This window comes from Rhinoderma darwinii (assembly GCF_050947455.1).
Source record: "Rhinoderma darwinii isolate aRhiDar2 chromosome 2 unlocalized genomic scaffold, aRhiDar2.hap1 SUPER_2_unloc_31, whole genome shotgun sequence".
Lineage (NCBI taxonomy): Eukaryota > Metazoa > Chordata > Amphibia > Anura > Rhinodermatidae > Rhinoderma > Rhinoderma darwinii.
Genome location: NW_027461698.1, coordinates 796021 through 808521, shown reverse-complemented (window position 1 = coordinate 808521; position 12501 = coordinate 796021). Strand labels below are relative to the sequence as shown.

At 45.4% G+C, this 12501-nt stretch overlaps 6 non-coding genes across 6 annotated transcripts; all 6 read left to right on the top strand.

The window, feature by feature from the left end:
- The first annotated feature begins 4301 nt into the window (after positions 1–4301).
- LOC142677526 (U2 spliceosomal RNA) lies at positions 4302–4492 on the top strand. Its single transcript, XR_012852537.1, has one exon. It is a non-coding gene; the product is annotated as a U2 spliceosomal RNA (small nuclear RNA).
- A 1272-nt stretch (positions 4493–5764) lies between these two features.
- Positions 5765–5955, top strand: LOC142677269 (U2 spliceosomal RNA). Its single transcript, XR_012852305.1, has one exon. It is a non-coding gene; the product is annotated as a U2 spliceosomal RNA (small nuclear RNA).
- Positions 5956–7228: 1273 nt separating this feature from the next.
- LOC142677367 (U2 spliceosomal RNA) lies at positions 7229–7419 on the top strand. The gene has a single exon (XR_012852394.1). It is a non-coding gene; the product is annotated as a U2 spliceosomal RNA (small nuclear RNA).
- A 1272-nt stretch (positions 7420–8691) lies between these two features.
- On the top strand, positions 8692–8882 carry LOC142677524 (U2 spliceosomal RNA). The gene has a single exon (XR_012852536.1). It is a non-coding gene; the product is annotated as a U2 spliceosomal RNA (small nuclear RNA).
- Positions 8883–10160: 1278 nt separating this feature from the next.
- On the top strand, positions 10161–10351 carry LOC142677268 (U2 spliceosomal RNA). The gene has a single exon (XR_012852304.1). It is a non-coding gene; the product is annotated as a U2 spliceosomal RNA (small nuclear RNA).
- Positions 10352–11621: 1270 nt separating this feature from the next.
- LOC142677366 (U2 spliceosomal RNA) lies at positions 11622–11812 on the top strand. The gene has a single exon (XR_012852393.1). It is a non-coding gene; the product is annotated as a U2 spliceosomal RNA (small nuclear RNA).
- The last annotated feature ends 689 nt before the right edge of the window (positions 11813–12501 follow it).

Here is a 12501-nt window from a genome sequence, read left to right as displayed (position 1 = left end):
TTTGCCTGAAACTGATGAACATGATTGTATGGCCCTTATGGCCCAGGAAACAGTGGGGTTCGCACATGTAAGAGATACCCCACTCCAAAACCCAGACCTAATACTCTTTGTGGATGGTTCAAGGTATTGTGTAGAAGGATCTTTTCTTACAGGATATGCAGTAACCACCGAAGATGTAGTCCTAGAAGCAGCCTCCTTACCAGCGTCCCGCTCAGCACAAGAAGCGGAGCTTAAGGCCCTGGCAGCAGCATGCCAACATGCAGAAGGAAAGACAGCAAATATTTACACTGACTCTCGGTATGCATTTGGGATTGCACACGATTATGGCCCCATATGGAAGTCTAGATAGTTTTTGACCTCTGCAGGTACACCTGTAAAGAATGCAGACTTTGTAAAATACTTGATGGAGACCCTGATGTTACCCACAGAAGTAGCAGTAGTAAACATTAAAAGCTCACACTAAGGTGAGTTCACCAGAGACAAAAGGGGAAATGCCCTGGCAGACGAAGCGGCAAAGCAAGCAGCACAGAAGCTACCCGTGTTAGCAGCCGTATGTCAGATAAAAGATCCAGAGGAAACAAGACCAGCTGTAAGCCCGGAACTACTGCAAAAACTTCAAGGACAAGCAACAAAAGAAGAAAAAGACAAGTGGACGGCCCAAGGAGCAACGCTACGAAAAGATGGCCTCTGGCAATGCAAGAATAAACTGTGCCTGCCTAAGACAATGTTCCCAATGATGGCCCAGATAACACATGGAGAGACACACCAGTCAAAAACGGCAATGATGGACTTGGTAAACAAGGTGTGGTATGCCCCAGGGTTTAGTGTGATGGCCAGCAGTTTTACACAAGGATGCATGATCTGTGCAACACATAATATTGGAAGAACTGTAAAAGTACCACAGAAGCACACACCCAGACCTATATATCCGTTCCAGAGACTGCAGATAGACTATATTCAATTACCAAAAGTCGGTACCTATGAGTATGTGCTTGTTTGTATTGATCTCTTTTCAGGATGGCCAGAAGCTTTTCCAGTCACCAAAGCTACAGCCGTAGCCACAGCAAAGAAACTGATCAACGAGGTGGTGTGCAGATATGGAGTTCCAGAGGTGATCGAGAGCGACAGAGGAACTCATTTTACGGGTGAAATCATGAACCATGTGTTGTCAGCTCTAGGCATAAGTCAAGCCCTACATACACCATACCATCCACAAAGTAGTGGGAAGGTTGAGAGACTAAATGGGACTCTCAAATTGAAAATCCAAAAAGCAATGGTAGAAACTGGGAAACCATGGACCGAGTGTCTACCATTAGCCTTGTTCTCAGTAAGATACACGCCCACAAAAAGAATAGGTCTCAGCCCATATGAGATCTTATTTGGGTCGGCTCCCAGATTAGGATGTTATTTTCCACAGGTGCTCCAAATGCAGTATGGTAGACTAACAGATTATGTATCAACCCTGAACAAACAATTGACCAAGGTGTATGCACAAGTCTTTGCTTCCATTCCAGGTCCTGATTCAGTTGACGCATAAGCTAGAACCAGGAGATTGGGTCGTTGTCAAAAGACACGTGAGGAAAAGTCTAGACCCAAGATTTGAAGGACCGTTTTAAGTCCTTTTCAAGTTTTACTCGTTACAAGCACCTCAGTGAAGCTCGAAGGAAAGGCAAGCTGGATTCACGCCAGTCATTGTAAAAAGGTTCTTCAGCCAGAAGAATGAAGATCTTTGCGGTTGTTGCGGCGGTTGTTGCGTGTGCTCTTATACAAAAAGGCAGAACTGCTACTCCTGTACACGTAATCAGTACAGAATCACTGGAACAGTTCAGGACAGGGTGGGCGAATGCCACAGTGGATAGAAAGCAGGGTAACTACACCTGTAAGGCCAATGCCCCGTGTTATACTACAAATGTGACTACAACCGAAGGGACTTGGAAAAAAGGACCACATGGAGGGACTGTGTACCTTCACATAGACAAAACAGGCAACATTAGCATACAAGAAGAGACGCCGGGGCTGTTATTTTGTTGTTATGAACCAGATTTACAGTATCTATAGAAATATACAACCAGTAAAAATAGAAATGAAATGATAAATAAGATTTATGAAAGATGCAACAAGGAGAGGCTCAACTCTACGATTGTAATAAAAGAGACTGATGGGATGATATTATGTATGAATAATAGCCAAATAACAAATAGAAGATATTTTGTATTCTTGATAAACAATTTTAAGAGATAGTTTTAAGCCACATATAACAGTACAAAGTCTGGAAAGAATCGCACACACTTGTAAGAGCGCTGTAACCCAACAGCAGAAAGAGAATGTACACTTCAATATTTCCTTCCCTGAATCCCCCAGCTGTCATAGACAAAAAAGAGAATGGTATGACCCGCTATTAGGAGGGGCAGGAACGGGATTAGGAGTATTGAATGGTATACAGGTAGAAACAGTTATGAACAAATGAAACTCAGTGGGAGACGACACATCTACTGCATTAAGGATAGGTGCCTCATGGTTACCTACTACCTTTGCCATACAACAGAAAGGGTTAGCTATAGATGAACTGTTCCTAAATGTTTTTAATGAAAGTATGCTAACCGAATATAGAACATTACAGAATGTAACAACTTTTGTAAATTGGACAGTATGTACGCTTAAAACGATGTGGCAACAAGAACAGATGAATAATTGTAAGAATAAATTGTTTAGTAGTCATGTTAGGCAATGGACAGACATTCTGCCCATAGGAGAGAGAAATGATACGTGGTTATTGTTCCAGCCTGAGTATACTGAGTGTACACCTAGATGGTGTGCAGGGAGACTAATAGCATTTAATGTGAAAAATCCTACTCTATTATGCAAATTTATTGTTATGCCAATGGTAATGATTGATCCGGTGACATTATTAGGACAATATTGGATGCCAGAAATGAAAGGAACACACATAGATTCTCAAAATAAGACAAGGAATATAGATTTGTGCCAATTAACAGAGCAAGGATATGTATGTAATGAACAGTCAGGGATATATGAACCCTGTCTAATGCAGCAGCAGGATAATGTATGCGCACTCACTATAATCCCAGAAGCTAACCTACAGGTTTATATTGAAGTAGGTCCACAGCATGTATGTTTAATAACTAACAACAAGCAGACCCTTAGCCAGTTTAATCTCATAGGACCATTTTCAGGATGTCTATACAATGTGACGCATTTGACTTGGGGGAACCAAACTATAGTGTTCCTGCCTACTTTAGAAGAAATAATGTCCACTGTATGGGTACCTGAACCTTTGCCCTATGGAAATTTTAGTTTGCCACTGGAAGAGTTAAAACAAGTGTTACAAAAGTCTAAAGACGTAAAGAAATTGATAGCAGCCCATAATGTAACTCTAAGTAAAGTGAAAATATTGGCTACAATAGCAGCTAGGGAAGTAATACATTTATCGTCAGCAATAAAAGATGCCAGTGCCCATCATTGGTATGACATATTTACAGGATTTTCCCCCACTGCCACTAAGATACTGCATGTGTTATTCCAACCCTTGATATGTTTCATAATATTGTTTATATTGCTTACATGTTTCAATTGTTATACATTTTGCAAAATAAGGGAAGCATTCAATCAGAGGCCTATACATTATGATGAAAGAGTGTTGTGAGATTACCCCACCTACATACCTGTGTGAATCAAGTGAAGAAATGGATCGAAGCCTTGCTATCCGGAGATAGAAGTAGCATTGGAATTTAGGTGTTGGTAAAATCACAAAAGGAGGGATTGTTATGGAATAAATATATGTATAATGTATCTGGGACCTCAAAGAGTGCAATGCTGAAGAGAAAACATGTATTAGAATATATTCTGGGAAAGGTAATGGAATAGATTTGCAGACATTCTGTAGATAGTAGAAATTGGGGCCCTACAAGGACTTACCAGACACAAAGGAGTCTGTTTGATGTTTGATGTTTGATGTTTGATGTTTGATGTTTGAGTTCTGTGCATACAGCCAAGATAAGATAAGGACCAGACACCAGATTAACAACTAGAGATAAGAACAATGTACATTGTGACATAAATCACAAGGGAAGAAACCACAAGAATGTAAATGATTAATGTGTGTCTGCACGTAGTCATGTGATATTTTTACTATATAAACTCTGTGTCTCTGCAAATAAAGTCAGAAGTATTTTACCTTGAGAAACGTCTCAGTGTATCTGTTGCTTCTCCGAGCTCGCACCCCCCCACCTGATTTGAACCTGCATGGAGATCAAGGCGTAACGTGACCTCATTGCGATCACATCGCTTCTCGGTATTTTGGCTAAGATCAAGTGTAGTATCTGTTCTTATCAGTTTAATATCTGATACGTCCCCTATCTGGGGACCATATATTAAATGGATTTTTAGAACAGGGAGATGGAAATAGAGCTTGCTCTGTCCACTCCACGCATTGACCTGGTATTGCAGTATTTCCAGGACCGGTGCACCCTTTCCTTATGTGTTTACTAAAATCAGATTCCAAAAGTGCTTTTTGTGTTTGCCATTGTTTTTGTCTTTCGGATGGGATCTCCCCTTTTATTCCCATTATTTCAACACCTGTTGGACAATGCATTTGTACAGTCATGTGTGATAATGAGCTAATTTATTAAATGCAATTAATTAATACATTGCCACCTCTTGTTTTGTGTCGTCTGTGTTTCTGTGTTTCCGGCATTTCACATTGGAACAGCTCATTCACCTTCCTTGTCTTCTCTCCGCCCTCCCTCCTAGGTAGGTTAAAGAGCTGCACCTGAGCCAGCCACTGATTGATGCAGCACCATAGTCAAATAGTGGAGTGGAGTAGGGGAACAGCAAACAGCCATTAAAGCAGCCAGCCCGCCCGCCCGCCCTTCACAATGGACCTACCTGTGTACACTAGATGGATGTGATGGAATGTACTGTGGTCCCTACATTTCAAGAAGAAGTAAGAATTGCAGTTGCAACAAACCCTTGCTTGCCTACAAAGAGAGCAGCAATTTGGATTTGTTACTATGTTACCTGGAAGAATAACAAACTGTGCAAGGATGGAGGTTGTAGGAGCAAGGAGAACAAGTTGTCTGTAAAGTTGGTGGATGCCTATTTTCCATTTTGCAGTCCCTTGTCTCCCTCTTGTGGCCTCCTGGAGGCAACTAGCTGTGCAAAAAAAAGACAGCCTGGGGGCCGGCTGTTGCAGTGTTGCCCTCTCAGGCAACACTGAGTGACTGACTGAGCCGCACCGTCTTATATAAAGTTCAGACGGAACTTTGCACGTGTCATAGTGGAGACCTCAGGAGCCAGAGCCAGCTTTCTGACATCATAATGGGGCCTCAGAGATAAAAGCCTGGGCCCAGGCAGTGTTGGTCAGTGCTGCTCAGCAGGCAGCACTGGACTGGATTAAAGCTGATACAAGGTGTGAAAGGAGAAGGGGTGGCAGTGGGCATGCACTTACTGCTGCTGCTGCTGCTGCTGCTGCTGCCAGTGTTTGCAAGGCAGGAGGGCATTTGGGCGTTGCCAGGAAGGCGTTTTTATGTCGATTCCTCCTCTTTCAGCACTGCATTGTGGTGCAAGCAAAAGAAGCAAATCCTGTCTTGCTTCCTCTCCGGCCTTTATTCACCTCCCGCTTAGTAGCTGTGAGTGTGTGTGAGCCTGCAGGGCCCCATGGAATTGCCTAGGAGTAGGCTGAATCGCTGCAAGGGGTGAACAGCAGTATTGGGCAGGCTCGGTCAACGCGCGGCCCGTTCGGGTTATCGCTTCTCGGCCTTTTGGCTAAGATCAAGTGTAGTATCTGTTCTTATCAGTTTAATATCTGATACGTCCCCTATCTGGGGACCATATATTAAATGGATTTTTAGAACAGGGAGATGGAAATAGAGCTTGCTCTGTCCACTCCACGCATTGACCTGGTATTGCAGTATTTCCAGGACCGGTGCACCCTTTCCTTATGTGTTTACTAAAATCAGATTCCAAAAGTGCTTTTTGTGTTTGCCATTGTTTTTGTCTTTCGGATGGGATCTCCCCTTTTAATCCCATTATTTCAACACCTGTTGGACAATGCATTTGTACAGTCATGTGTGATAATGAGCTAATTTATTAAATGCAATTAATTAATACATTGCCACCTCTTGTTTTGTGTCATCTGTGTTTCTTTGTTTCCGGCATTTCACATTGGAACAGCTCATTCACCTTCCTTGTCTTCTCTCCGCCCTCCCTCCTAGGTAGGTTAAAGAGCTGCACCTGAGCCAGCCACTGATTGATGCAGCACCATAGTCAAATAGTGGAGTGGAGTAGGGGAACAGCAAACAGCCATTAAAGCAGCCAGCCCGCCCGCCCGCCCGTCACAATGGACCTACCTGTGTACACTAGATGGATGTGATGGAATGTACTGTGGTCCCTACATTTCAAGAAGAAGTAAGAATTGCAGTTGCAACAAACCCTTGCTTGCCTACAAAGAGAGCAGCAATTTGGATTTGTTACTATGTTACCTGGAAGAATAACAAACTGTGCAAGGATGGAGGTTGTAGGAGCAAGGAGAACAAGTTGTCTGTAAAGTTGGTGGATGCCTATTTTCCATTTTGCAGTCCCTTGTCTCCCTCTTGTGGCCTCCTGGAGGCAACTAGCTGTGCAAAAAAAAGACAGCCTGGGGGCCGGCTGTTGCAGTGTTGCCCTCTCAGGCAACACTGAGTGACTGACTGAGCCGCACCGTCTTATATAAAGTTCAGACGGAACTTTGCACGTGTCATAGTGGAGACCTCAGGAGCCAGAGCCAGCTTTCTGACATCATAATGGGGCCTCAGAGATAAAAGCCTGGGCCCAGGCAGTGTTGGTCAGTGCTGCTCAGCAGGCAGCACTGGACTGGATTAAAGCTGATACAAGGTGTGAAAGGAGAAGGGGTGGCAGTGGGCATGCACTTACTGCTGCTGCTGCTGCTGCTGCTGCTGCTGCCAGTGTTTGCACGGCAGGAGGGCATTTGGGCGTTGCCAGGAAGGCGTTTTTATGTCGATTCCTCCTCTTTCAGCACTGCATTGTGGTGCAAGCAAAAGAAGCAAATCCTGTCTTGCTTCCTCTCCGGCCTTTATTCACCTCCCGCGTAGCTGTGAGTGTGTGTGAGCCTGCAGGGCCCCATGGAATTTCCCTAGGAGTAGGCTGAATCGCTGCAAGGGGTGAACAGCAGTATTGGGCAGGCTCGGTCAACGCGCGGCCCGTTCGGGTTATCGCTTCTCGGCCTTTTGGCTAAGATCAAGTGTAGTATCTGTTCTTATCAGTTTAATATCTGATACGTCCCCTAACTGGGGACCATATATTAAATGGATTTTTAGAACAGGGAGATGGAAATAGAGCTTGCTCTGTCCACTCCACGCATTGACCTGGTATTGCAGTATTTCCAGGACCGGTGCACCCTTTCCTTATGTGTTTACTAAAATCAGATTCCAAAAGTGCTTTTTGTGTTTGCCATTGTTTTTGTCTTTCGGATGGGATCTCCCCTTTTAATCCCATTATTTCAACACCTGTTGGACAATGCATTTGTACAGTCATGTGTGATAATGAGCTAATTTATTAAATGCAATTAATTAATACATTGCCACCTCTTGTTTTGTGTCGTCTGTGTTTCTGTGTTTCCGGCATTTCACATTGGAACAGCTCATTCACCTTCCTTGTCTTCTCTCCGCCCTCCCTCCTAGGTAGGTTAAAGAGCTGCACCTGAGCCAGCCACTGATTGATGCAGCACCATAGTCAAATAGTGGAGTGGAGTAGGGGAACAGCAAACAGCCATTAAAGCAGCCAGCCCGTCCGCCCGCCCGTCACAATGGACCTACCTGTGTACACTAGATGGATGTGATGGAATGTACTGTGGTCCCTACATTTCAAGAAGAAGTAAGAATTGCAGTTGCAACAAACCCTTGCTTGCCTACAAAGAGAGCAGCAATTTGGATTTGTTACTATGTTACCTGGAAGAATAACAAACTGTGCAAGGATGGAGGTTGTAGGAGCAAGGAGAACAAGTTGTCTGTAAAGTTGGTGGATGCCTATTTTCCATTTTGCAGTCCCTTGTCTCCCTCTTGTGGCCTCCTGGAGGCAACTAGCTGTGCAAAAAAAAGACAGCCTGGGGGCCGGCTGTTGCAGTGTTGCCCTCTCAGGCAACACTGAGTGACTGACTGAGCCGCACCGTCTTATATAAAGTTCAGACGGAACTTTGCACGTGTCATAGTGGAGACCTCAGGAGCCAGCGCCAGCTTTCTGACATCATAATGGGGCCTCAGAGATAAAAGCCTGGGCCCAGGCAGTGTTGGTCAGTGCTGCTCAGCAGGCAGCACTGGACTGGATTAAAGCTGATACAAGGTGTGAAAGGAGAAGGGGTGGCAGTGGGCATGCACTTACTGCTGCTGCTGCTGCTGCTGCTGCTGCCAGTGTTTGCACGGCAGGAGGGCATTTGGGCGTTGCCAGGAAGGCGTTTTTATGTCGATTCCTCCTCTTTCAGCACTGCATTGTGGTGCAAGCAAAAGAAGCAAATCCTGTCTTGCTTCCTCTCCGGCCTTTATTCACCTCCCGCTTAGTAGCTGTGAGTGTGTGTGAGCCTGCAGGGCCCCATGGAATTGCCTAGGAGTAGGCTGAATCGCTGCAAGGGGTGAACAGCAGTATTGGGCAGGCTCGGTCAACGCGCGGCCCGTTCGGGTTATCGCTTCTCGGTATTTTGGCTAAGATCAAGTGTAGTATCTGTTCTTATCAGTTTAATATCTGATACGTCCCCTATCTGGGGACCATATATTAAATGGATTTTTAGAACAGGGAGATGGAAATAGAGCTTGCTCTGTCCACTCCACGCATTGACCTGGTATTGCAGTATTTCCAGGACCGGTGCACCCTTTCCTTATGTGTTTACTAAAATCAGATTCCAAAAGTGCTTTTTGTGTTTGCCATTGTTTTTGTCTTTCGGATGGGATCTCCCCTTTTAATCCCATTATTTCAACACCTGTTGGACAATGCATTTGTACAGTCATGTGTGATAATGAGCTAATTTATTAAATGCAATTAATTAATACATTGCCACCTCTTGTTTTGTGTCGTCTGTGTTTCTGTGTTTCTGGCATTTCACATTGGAACAGCTCATTCACCTTCCTTGTCTTCTCTCCGCCCTCCCTCCTAGGTAGGTTAAAGAGCTGCACCTGAGCCAGCCACTGATTGATGCAGCACCATAGTCAAATAGTGGAGTGGAGTAGGGGAACAGCAAACAGCCATTAAAGCAGCCAGCCCGCCCGCCCGCCCGTCACAATGGACCTACCTGTGTACACTAGATGGATGTGATGGAATGTACTGTGGTCCCTACATTTCAAGAAGAAGTAAGAATTGCAGTTGCAACAAACCCTTGCTTGCCTACAAAGAGAGCAGCAATTTGGATTTGTTACTATGTTACCTGGAAGAATAACAAACTGTGCAAGGATGGAAGTTGTAGGAGCAAGGAGAACAAGTTGTCTGTAAAGTTGGTGGATGCCTATTTTCCATTTTGCAGTCCCTTGTCTCCCTCTTGTGGCCTCCTGGAGGCAACTAGCTGTGCAAAAAAAAGACAGCCTGGGGGCCGGCTGTTGCAGTGTTGCCCTCTCAGGCAACACTGAGTGACTGACTGAGCCGCACCGTCTTATATAAAGTTCAGACGGAACTTTGCACGTGTCATAGTGGAGACCTCAGGAGCCAGAGCCAGCTTTCTGACATCATAATGGGGCCTCAGAGATAAAAGCCTGGGCCCAGGCAGTGTTGGTCAGTGCTGCTCAGCAGGCAGCACTGGACTGGATTAAAGCTGATACAAGGTGTGAAAGGAGAAGGGGTGGCAGTGGGCATGCACTTACTGCTGCTGCTGCTGCTGCTGCTGCTGCTGCTGCCAGTGTTTGCAAGGCAGGAGGGCATTTGGGCGTTGCCAGGAAGGCGTTTTTATGTCGATTCCTCCTCTTTCAGCACTGCATTGTGGTGCAAGCAAAAGAAGCAAATCCTGTCTTGCTTCCTCTCCGGCCTTTATTCACCTCCCGCTTAGTAGCTGTGAGTGTGTGTGAGCCTGCAGGGCCCCATGGAATTGCCTAGGAGTAGGCTGAATCGCTGCAAGGGGTGAACAGCAGTATTGGGCAGGCTCGGTCAACGCGCGGCCCGTTCGGGTTATCGCTTCTCGGCCTTTTGGCTAAGATCAAGTGTAGTATCTGTTCTTATCAGTTTAATATCTGATACGTCCCCTATCTGGGGACCATATATTAAATGGATTTTTAGAACAGGGAGATGGAAATAGAGCTTGCTCTGTCCACTCCACGCATTGACCTGGTATTGCAGTATTTCCAGGACCGGTGCACCCTTTCCTTATGTGTTTACTAAAATCAGATTCCAAAAGTGCTTTTTGTGTTTGCCATTGTTTTTGTCTTTCGGATGGGATCTCCCCTTTTAATCCCATTATTTCAACACCTGTTGGACAATGCATTTGTACAGTCATGTGTGATAATGAGCTAATTTATTAAATGCAATTAATTAATACATTGCCACCTCTTGTTTTGTGTCATCTGTGTTTCTTTGTTTCCGGCATTTCACATTGGAACAACTCATTCACCTTCCTTGTCTTCTCTCCGCCCTCCCTCCTAGGTAGGTTAAAGAGCTGCACCTGAGCCAGCCACTGATTGATGCAGCACCATAGTCAAATAGTGGAGTGGAGTAGGGGAACAGCAAACAGCCATTAAAGCAGCCAGCCCGCCCGCCCGCCCGTCACAATGGACCTACCTGTGTACACTAGATGGATGTGATGGAATGTACTGTGGTCCCTACATTTCAAGAAGAAGTAAGAATTGCAGTTGCAACAAACCCTTGCTTGCCTACAAAGAGAGCAGCAATTTGGATTTGTTACTATGTTACCTGGAAGAATAACAAACTGTGCAAGGATGGAGGTTGTAGGAGCAAGGAGAACAAGTTGTCTGTAAAGTTGGTGGATGCCTATTTTCCATTTTGCAGTCCCTTGTCTCCCTCTTGTGGCCTCCTGGAGGCAACTAGCTGTGCAAAAAAAAGACAGCCTGGGGGCCGGCTGTTGCAGTGTTGCCCTCTCAGGCAACACTGAGTGACTGACTGAGCCGCACCGTCTTATATAAAGTTCAGACGGAACTTTGCACGTGTCATAGTGGAGACCTCAGGAGCCAGAGCCAGCTTTCTGACATCATAATGGGGCCTCAGAGATAAAAGCCTGGGCCCAGGCAGTGTTGGTCAGTGCTGCTCAGCAGGCAGCACTGGACTGGATTAAAGCTGATACAAGGTGTGAAAGGAGAAGGGGTGGCAGTGGGCATGCACTTACTGCTGCTGCTGCTGCTGCTGCTGCTGCCAGTGTTTGCACGGCAGGAGGGCATTTGGGCGTTGCCAGGAAGGCGTTTTTATGTCGATTCCTCCTCTTTCAGCACTGCATTGTGGTGCAAGCAAAAGAAGCAAATCCTGTCTTGCTTCCTCTCCGGCCTTTATTCACCTCCCGCGTAGCTGTGAGTGTGTGTGAGCCTGCAGGGCCCCATGGAATTTCCCTAGGAGTAGGCTGAATCGCTGCAAGGGGTGAACAGCAGTATTGGGCAGGCTCGGTCAACGCGCGGCCCGTTCGGGTTATCGCTTCTCGGCCTTTTGGCTAAGATCAAGTGTAGTATCTGTTCTTATCAGTTTAATATCTGATACGTCCCCTAACTGGGGACCATATATTAAATGGATTTTTAGAACAGGGAGATGGAAATAGAGCTTGCTCTGTCCACTCCACGCATTGACCTGGTATTGCAGTATTTCCAGGACCGGTGCACCCTTTCCTTATGTGTTTACTAAAATCAGATTCCAAAAGTGCTTTTTGTGTTTGCCATTGTTTTTGTCTTTCGGATGGGATCTCCCCTTTTAATCCCATTATTTCAACACCTGTTGGACAATGCATTTGTACAGTCATGTGTGATAATGAGCTAATTTATTAAATGCAATTAATTAATACATTGCCACCTCTTGTTTTGTGTCGTCTGTGTTTCTGTGTTTCCGGCATTTCACATTGGAACAGCTCATTCACCTTCCTTGTCTTCTCTCCGCCCTCCCTCCTAGGTAGGTTAAAGAGCTGCACCTGAGCCAGCCACTGATTGATGCAGCACCATAGTCAAATAGTGGAGTGGAGTAGGGGAACAGCAAACAGCCATTAAAGCAGCCAGCCCGTCCGCCCGCCCGTCACAATGGACCTACCTGTGTACACTAGATGGATGTGATGGAATGTACTGTGGTCCCTACATTTCAAGAAGAAGTAAGAATTGCAGTTGCAACAAACCCTTGCTTGCCTACAAAGAGAGCAGCAATTTGGATTTGTTACTATGTTACCTGGAAGAATAACAAACTGTGCAAGGATGGAGGTTGTAGGAGCAAGGAGAACAAGTTGTCTGTAAAGTTGGTGGATGCCTATTTTCCATTTTGCAGTCCCTTGTCTCCCTCTTGTGGCCTCCTGGAGGCAACTAGCTGTGCAAA